We start from the raw sequence: 9,617 nt of genomic DNA, 5'->3' as shown, positions 1-9,617 counted from the left end.
TATAGTCTAGGTGGATTTTTTCCTTAAGTATTGTCTTCATTCAATCGATTTTCCCAAAAGCAATTCCCCAATTCTATTCTCTGTGTGTTCTTAGTTTAGATAATTAGTTAATTAAAACAAAACCTCTTTATTCTTAGGCTAGATAATAAAAAGACAATCATTACTAGTACTTTTAGTTCTTTTTGGTTCGACAATCCGGTCTTGCTAAAACTATACTATTGTTCGATAGGTACACTTGCCTTCATCGCGATAATAGTTAGTTCAAGAATGAGTAATTATAAATATTTAAAACCTATCATGAAATCCACGCGATCAAGTTTTTGGCGCCGTTGCCGGGGAACTAAGATATTAGGAACGCTCAATTTTTATTACTTTAGCCATTTATTTTTCTTGCAATTTAATTTAATTTTATTATTATTAGTTATTAATTTATTTTTCCCTTCTCCTGGCAAGTTTTTATAGTTTATGACTAGAAAAAACTCGACAGGACCATTACTTTTTGACGAAGAAATCGATCGTACAGTTCGCAGAAATCAAAAAGAAATAAGGTGAAGCTTAAGATTCACAGAGAACGAGCAGGAAGACGATACTCAACCCCCAACCGTAGAGATAGCTGCAAACCAAGACAATCAGCTACCTCCTACAATTGCAGTTAATCAAAATCCTGCTCCACGGACTATGTATGATTATGCTAAACCTTCTTTAACAGGAACTGAATCGAGCATAGTTAGACTTGCTGTAGCTGCAAATATTTTTGAATTAAAACCTAACACTATTCAAATGATACAGCAATTTGTTCAATTTGATGGTTCGCAGGATGAGGATCCCAACGCTCATTTAGCCAACTTCATAGAACTATGCTATACATTTAAAATTAATGGTGTTTCTGATGATGCCATTCGTCTTCGGTTATTCCCTTTTACATTGAGGAACAAAGCTAAACAGTGGTGGAAATCGTTACCACGAGGGTCAATTACTACATGGGAAGAAATGACCGAAAAATTTTTACTAAAATATTTTTTACCGACAAAAATGGCTAAATTACATAATGATATCTCTTCTTTTGTGCAGATGGATTTAGAAACACTCTACGATGCATGGGAGAGATACAAGGACCTTTTGAGAAGGTGCCCTCACTATGGGTTACTGCTTTGGCTCCAAGTACAAACATTCCACAATGGTCTGAATCCTTCGACTCGACAAATGGTTGACGTAGTTGCTGGCGGAACCATCAGTAATAAAACACCTGAAGATGCCTATGATTTTATTGACGAGATGTCAGTGAATAACTATTAGTGGCAAGTCATGAGAACAAAGCAACGAAAATAGCTGGCGTTTATAACGTCGATTCAGTCACCATGCTCTCTAATCAGGTAGAACTCTTAAATAAAAAGATTGATGATTTTCTTAGTTCTTCATAGGTTCCCAGTAATGCAGTGCGAAGCAAGTGGAGGTGGAACAAGCCATTCGGAATACCAATCTTATGGCCACAACAAGGATAACGAGCAATTAAACTATATGGGTAATAATCCTCGACCTCAAAACAATCCATTTAGTAAAACTTACAATGCAGGTGGAGCGGTCAAGGAAATCAAAGACCACAACCACCTCCAAGCTACCAACAACCACCCTACCAACAGCAAAAGAAGCCGAACCTTGAAGAGATGCTCTCAAAGGTTATTTTTGTACCAGAAACTCATTTCCAGAACACCGAGACAACACTTAAAAATCAACAAGTGTCAATCCAAGGGCTCAAAACTTAGTAGGCCAGCTTTCCAAACTAATTTCAGAAAGACCACTAGGAAGTTTACCTAGTAACACCAAATCAAAAGAGCATGTGAAAGCAGTTACGCTAAGGAGTGGGAAAGTGTTAGCGAAAACTGAAAAAAAGCTAACACAAGAAACTGTGGTAAGTGAAAGGGGGGAAGAAAAACCCGAAAATAGTGACAAACTAGTGTCGAAGGAATATAAACCTTCAATTCCATACCTAGCAAAATTGAAAAAAGATCACATTGATGCACAATTTGGTAAGTTTCTTAAACTTTTTAAGCAATTACATGTCAACTTACCTTTTGTTGAAGCCATCTCGTAGATGCCTACATATGCAAAATTTTTGAAGGAGCTTCTAACAAATAAAAGGAAATCCGAGGACTTGTCTACAATAGAACTCAACGAGGAGTGCTCAGCCATACTCCAAAACAAGCTGCCAACCAAACTAAAAGATCCATGGAGTTTTACTATCCCTTGCTTAATTGGTAGTCTGAATGTTGAGAAAGCACTAGCTGATTTAGGCGCTAGCATTAATTTAATACCATATAAAATGTTCAAACAACTTGGTCTTGGGGAACCTAAACCTACTAGGATGAATATTCAATTAGCCGATAGATCTGTTAAATATCCTAGAGGCATTATAGAAGACCTAATTGTGAAAGTAGATAAATTCATATCTCCTGTTGACTTTATTGTGCTTGACATGGTTGAAGATGTGAAAGTGCCCTTAATTTTGGGGCATCCATTTTTAGCCACTGCTAGGGCTGTAATCGATGTGGGTGATCGAAAATTGGTACTTAGAGTAGGTGACGAGGAGATTATCTTTAAAATTTATCATGCTATGAAGTTTTCTAGGGAACAAGATGACTCATGTTATTTTATTGACTCTATTGATCATACTACTCAAGATTCTTTTTAGGAAACTTTACAAAAGGACACGACGGAACTGTATCTAGCTCAAGAAGAGGAGACAGATGATGAACCTAATGAGCATTTTTCAAGACGAGTAGAATATGAGGGGATTAAGATAAACAATGAACTTAAGCAAAAACCCTCTATTGAAGAGCCTCCTAAACTGGAACTTAAACAATTACCAAACCACTTGGAATACGCATTCCTTGGAAATAATTCTACATTACAAGTTATCATTGCCACTAACTTCCAACCCAAGGAGAAAGAGGAATTAATCCAAGTATTAAAAGAACATAAGAAGGCCATAGCTTGGAAAATTTCCGACATTAAAGGAATCAGCCTTTCTTTTTGTACCCACAAAATTTTGATGGAAGATGAATACAAACCGTGTGTGCAAGCTCAAAGACGACAGAACCCCAACATGAAGGAAGTTGTAAAAGCCGAGGTAATGAAACTTCTAGATGCTGGAATTATTTATCCTATTTCTGATAGTTCTTGGGTAAGTCCAGTGTAGGTTGTCCCTAAGAAAGGAGGCATGATGGTTGTGACCAACGAGAAGAATGAATTGATCCCAACAAGGACAGTCTTAGGATGGAGAGTTTGCATAGACTACAGGAAACTGAATGATGCCACAAGGAATGATCACTTCCCCTTGCCATTCATTAACCAAATGTTGGAAAGATTATCCGGACACATGTATTACTGCTTTCTACACGGACTCTCTGGTTACTTCCAAATCCCAATAGCTCTTGAAGATCAAGAAAAGAGGACATTCACATGCCCATATGGTATGTTCACTTATCGTAGAATGCCTTTTGGATTATGTAATGCTCCTACCACTTTTTAGTGCTATATGATGGCCATCTTCGACGAAATCGTGGAAGATATCATGGAAGTATTTATAGATGATTTCTCAGTATTCAGTAACTCTTTCCATCTCAATTTTAAAAATTTAAAACGAGTTTTAATAAGATGTGAGGAAATGAACCTTGTGCTTAATTGGGAGAAATGTCACTTCATGGTTCAAGAAGGTATTGTATTAAGGCATAAAATTTCTAGTAAAGGGATTAAGGTGGACAAATCTAAAATAGAAACAATCGAAAAATTACCCCTCCTAGTTTGGTTAAGGCTATTAGAAGCTTTTTAGGACATGTTGGTCTTTATAGAAGATTTATTAAGGATTTTTCTAAAATAGCTAAGCCTTTGACTAAATTGCTAGAAAAAGATATACCTTTTAATTTCAATCAGGAGTGCTTAGAAGCATTCAATACTCTAAAGGATAAATTAATTAATGCTCCAATTATAATTGCACCTGATTGGAATTTACCATTTGAATTAATGTGTGATGCGAGTGACTTTGCAGTAGGTACAGTACTGGGACAGCGGAGAGACAAGCATTTTCAACCTATCTATTATGCTAACAAAACTTTGACATCTGCACAAGAGAATTATACTACTGCAGAAAAAGAGTTGCTAGCTATGCTTTTTGCATTTGATAAATTTTGATCATATCTAATATTATCAAAAGTTGTTGTTTACACTGACCATTCTGCCCTTCGCTACCTTTTCACTAAAACTGATGCAAAACCATGAATTATTTGATGGATTCTCTTATTGCAGGAATTCGACTTGGAAATTCAGGATAAGAAAGGAGCTAAAAATCTCGCGGCTGATCATCTGTCCAGGCTTGAGAAATCCAATACCAGAGAACTAGATGAAGTTGAAATAAATGATTCGTTCCCTGAAGAACAATTTCTCACTATATCTGACTCCGAGGTACCTTAGTTTGCAGACATTGCAAATTTTTTAGCTGCTAACATTGTACCAAATTTTTTAGCTGCTAACATTCACAGATGTGCAAATCACGTCATTAGAAGATACATTACAAGATCAGAAAATTGAAAATATTGGAACATTGCCACTTAGGGCCAACCGGAGGACACTATAGTGGAACTAAGACCGCACACAAAATACTTGAATCAAGTTTTTATGGGCCCTCGTTATTCAAAGACGCTAATAGGTACGTTACCTCATGTGACAAATGCCAATGGACAGGTAACATATCTAGACGTGATGAAATGCCTCAAAACTATATGCTTTCATGTGAAATATTTGACATTTGGGGTATTAATTTCATGCGCCCATTCCCCAGTTCATTTGGGAATAAATACATCTTAGTAGTAGTTGATTACATGTCCAAATGGGTGGAAGCCCAAGCTCTACCTACTAATGATGCTAGAGTGGTAGTACGTTTCCTTAAGAAACTCTTCTCGAGATTCAAAATACCTAGAACAATTATCAGTGACAGGGGCACTCATTTTTGTAATACCCAATTTGAAAAAAGCCCTTAAGAAATACAGAGTTCATCATAGAACAACCACCCATACCATCCTCAAACTAATGGACAAGTTGAAGTAGCAAATCGAGAAATCAAACGATCCTTGAAAAAATAGTAGAATCAAACAGAAAAGATTGGGCAATGAAAGTAGACGACGCCTTATGGGCTTACAAAACTGCTTTTAAAACCCCCAATAGGAACATCACCTTACAGACTTGTTTATTGAAAAAGTTGTCATCTATCATTCGAACTAGAGCATAAAGCTTTTTGGGCTATTAAATTTCTAAACCTTGATCCTAAAATTGCAGAAAAAAAACAGGTTGATGCAGCTGAACGAGCTTGATGAGTGGTGAGCCAATGCATACAAAAATTCACGCCTATACAAGGAAGCAACAAAGCGGTGCCATGACACTAGTTTAAAGCAACGAAAATAATTGGAAGTTGGAGATCTTGTCTTACTATAGAACTCAAGACTCAAATTGTTTCCTGGGAAACATAAATCACGATAGTTAGGACATTTCATAATTCAAACTGTTTTCCCATATGGCACAATAGAGGTAAGTCACCCATCATACAGTACTTTCAGAGTAAATGGACAACGTCTAAAACTTTATAATGGTGAGAATTTTAAAGACAATGGAGAGGAGCTACGACTCCACAAACTGCCCTAAATAAACCAACAAGGTAACAGTCGAGCTTTGACTATAAAAAAGTGCTTCTCGGGAGGCAACCCGAGTACTAACGGTTTTAAATTATTTAAATTTCAAGTTTTAAAAATTTAGGTCACTAACAGAGTATTTGGAGCACAGGTTTCCAACACCACACGGTCGTGCTTAAGGCCGTGTGCCCAACATTGATGGAAACATGACCGTGCGAAAACAGGGTAAAAGATTTCCCCAAACATGGGATGCAATAAAATGCCACGGCCGTGCGATATGGCCGTGGCCAAATCTGCCAAATGAACACGGGCGTAAGACACGCCCGTGTCTAGCACCTGTGGACAACACTATCAAAATAACACGGGCGTGTACAGAGCTACAGGACCGTGGGAGAAGAGAATCACATCACACACAGTCGTGTAATATGATCATATAACCACACGGCCTATACACATGGGCGTGCTAAAAGGCCGTGTGACGACACCTTAATTTGTAACAAACACGGCCGAGCCACGGCCCACACGGGTGTGTGTACCGGCTGTGCCATTTGAGAAATTAGAATAATTATTTTATTTTATTTTTCTTTCATTAAGTTTTTAAGCTCCATTTTTTTCCTTTTAAACACGGCTTACCTTAGTGACTACTATCAAGATTATTCCCCTCACTCTCTTTTTGTCATTCACAATCATGCTTGACATCCAGATTAATTTCCAATACTCGATCTCGCTAATCCAAAAAATATCATCCATTCTTAATACAGGAAGTTTCACTTCTCTTCCTATCTTATTTTTATACTCTAATATCTATCTTTGTACATTGAGGGCAATGTACATCTTAAGTGTGGGGGGGGGGATATTTATTTCATTATCAGAAAAATCCCTAAATGGTTGCCTTGTTCTCTTGAAAAGCTCTCGTATCATATTTAGGATAAATTTTAATTGATTTATGATTTTGATTGATATATCTTGAATTAAAACATAGGCAATTATGCATTGATTGTTTAAACTTTAAGACATTAGAGAATCAAGCATGATGAGTTGATTTTTAAGAATTTAAAATCTTAGGCTGTTTCCCTACAGTTGAGGTATTATGTAACGCCCCGAACCCGAGACCATCGCCGGTGTCGGACGCGAGGGGTTAACGAGCCAAGTCCTCTTAAAGCACCGACCAATTTGGCATTTCCAGACAGGCTGGAAAACTGCATAACTGTCACCTTAAAAATCATATCTCGAGTTTCAAAACTTGGAAACTGATTCTGTAAATTTTCCCTGAATTTAGACTCATATATCCTTCCATGGATTTATTTCTAGAATTTTTGGTCGGGCCAATTGGTACAGTTTATTAGTTAAAGTCACCCATGTTACAGGGATCGACTGCTCTGAACTTCACGCGTTACAACTTGAATATCTCTCTGTACAGGGCTTTAATACTGGTTCCGTTTGTTTCTAATGAAACTAGACTCAAAATTGAATCTGCACATATAAGGCATGACTTCTAATTCTTTCTGGATAATTTATAGTAAATTTTTAAAGTCGCGACAGGGGACCCAGAAACCGTTCTGGCCCTGTCTCACGATAACTTTAATATCTATTAACAAGTAACTCCTATGACCATTTCGTTTCTTCCATATGAAAGTAGACTCATCAAGGTTCATTTACATAACTTATTCACTATTTAATACCATTCCTACAAATTTTGGTGATTTTTTCAAAACCACACCACTGCTGCTGCCAGCATCTGTTTTTAAGGTAACCTTTACCTATTTCATGATTTCCACGATTCAATTGCCCCTCTTTGCATACATAGCACAAAGTGTGATCATGATTAACCATTCCAATGGCTAATCTTCTCAAAACAATTCCATACCCCATAATGATCAACATACAACGATTATAGTATCATACCAAAAACGATATAAGCCATTTTCGCATGGCTATCCAAGTTTACACAAACCGAAAGGTACATGACCTTCAACAATAGGGTAGTCCTATACATGCCATTTCAAAGTTCAACCAAAATTATACCAAAATGGAGGCTTTGATAGTGTAGATGACTTCAACTTTAATGATCCCGAATCCGATCGCTAACGAGCAAAATCTATAAGACAGAGAGCCAAAGCAACGGGGTAAGCATTTTTATGCTTAGTAAGTCTCAAGCAATACAATCAGCTTTAACTAAAGCATTACATTCACATAGCCAAATGAATCATTTCATTAATACACATTCACATAATCATACTTACTTCACACTTCATCATTATATACTTTCACAAGATATCAACCAATTCAATAGCTGAAAACTCGTTAGTCGATTGAGCGAATGTTACTCAAACATATCGACTTTTCCAATGCACATATAAACATACCTTATCCTTTGGGCTTTTCGAGCGTACTAATTAAATTTATTACAGCAACCAACGCTCACCTCCAGCCCAAGCTTCTTCGGAATACAACCGGATATAACCACATGCACGAATGCCTTCGGGTCTTAGCCCGGATAGAACGACTTGCACAAATGCCTTCGGGTCTTAGCCCGGATAGAACGACTTGCACAAATGCCTTCGGGTCTTAGCCCGGATAGAACAACTTGCACAAATGCCTTCGGGTATTAGCCCGGATTTAACAACTTGCACGAATGCCTTCGGGTCTTAGCCCGGATGTAGTCGCTAGCACAATTGCCTTCGGGTCTTAACCCGGATATAATTACTAGCATAAATGTCTTCGGGACTTAGCCCAGATATCATTCAATTGCTCATGCACACACATACATCAATAATCATTACACATCCATGTTTCATTTTCGTTACTAAGGCTCAAACACAAACATATCACTAGCATAATCGCCTTCGGGACTTAGCCCGGGTATCATTCAAATACTCATACACACATAAATCAATAATCATTACACATCCATATTTCATTTCACATAATTCGAGTAGGGTCATTTCTTGAGGACTTACCTCGGATGTTGTCGAACGGCTTCAACGGCTATTCGATCACTTTTTCCTTCCCTTTATCGGATTTAGCTCCTTTTGCTCTTGAGCTTAACGAATACAAGTAGAAGTATTCAATATTTCTATCAATAATGTTTACTAGTCAATCGCATTCGCATCTCATATCATCTCACTTTATTATAATTTATCATTCAACCTTTGAACTAAAACGCCATTATATGGCCACATATACATACATCCATATATTTAAGCTCAAGAATTTTAACATAACATCAAGTGCTCAAATTACTCATGTGGCTGATTATACATGGTCATAAATACACAAAATCAAAAATAATTTCAAGGTTTTTTTCACACTATACATGTACTAGGCGAATGTACATGCAAATTTCACAACATTCTTCAACAAATTTCTTCTTTAAACAAACATATTTTTCACTTTCTTCATAATCAAAACATCATGTGCAAACATATATACACATATAGGTGCAAGGCCGAATTTCAAGGTGTCCATAACCATCCAAAACACAAATTTTAACTAACATGCAAGAAGCATAAACCATGCTCGTGAATGCATCATGGCGAATACATCACAATCATGCCCTTTCAACTTCGGTCATGGTTAAACAAAAAACTCAATGTCTTACTTAAGATTGCTACAAAGAAATTTCAAGAGTAGTCAATCCATCATTGCATGCATCATTAGCAAGCTTCACATTTAGCATGCAATGGCTTTAACCCAATAACAACCTTGGCCAAATACCATTTCCATGGCATAACAAGGATTTGAACCATGGCTAACATGAACATTAAGTTAGCAACTAAAACTTGCATGAATCTCATGACACAACCTCATACATACCTTAATCTTGATGCAAGTTTAGCCAAATCTCCTTCTAGATCTCTTCTAAACAAAGAAAATGAAGCAAAATCTCTTCTTCCTCTTAGGAATTTCGCCAAAGGAAGGAGGGAAAAGATGAACAAT

General features: G+C 37.0%; 1 non-coding gene across 1 annotated transcript; it reads right to left on the bottom strand.

Annotated features, from left to right (window-relative positions):
* Nucleotides 1-1,039: 1,039 nt before the first annotated feature.
* LOC128286218 (small nucleolar RNA R71) lies at nucleotides 1,040-1,145 on the bottom strand. Its single transcript, XR_008276762.1, has one exon. It is a non-coding gene; the product is annotated as a small nucleolar RNA R71 (small nucleolar RNA).
* Nucleotides 1,146-9,617: the final 8,472 nt, after the last annotated feature.

This window comes from Gossypium arboreum, chromosome 12 (genome assembly GCF_025698485.1).
Source record: "Gossypium arboreum isolate Shixiya-1 chromosome 12, ASM2569848v2, whole genome shotgun sequence".
Lineage (NCBI taxonomy): Eukaryota > Viridiplantae > Streptophyta > Magnoliopsida > Malvales > Malvaceae > Gossypium > Gossypium arboreum.
This window is presented reverse-complemented; position numbering and strand designations above follow the sequence as displayed.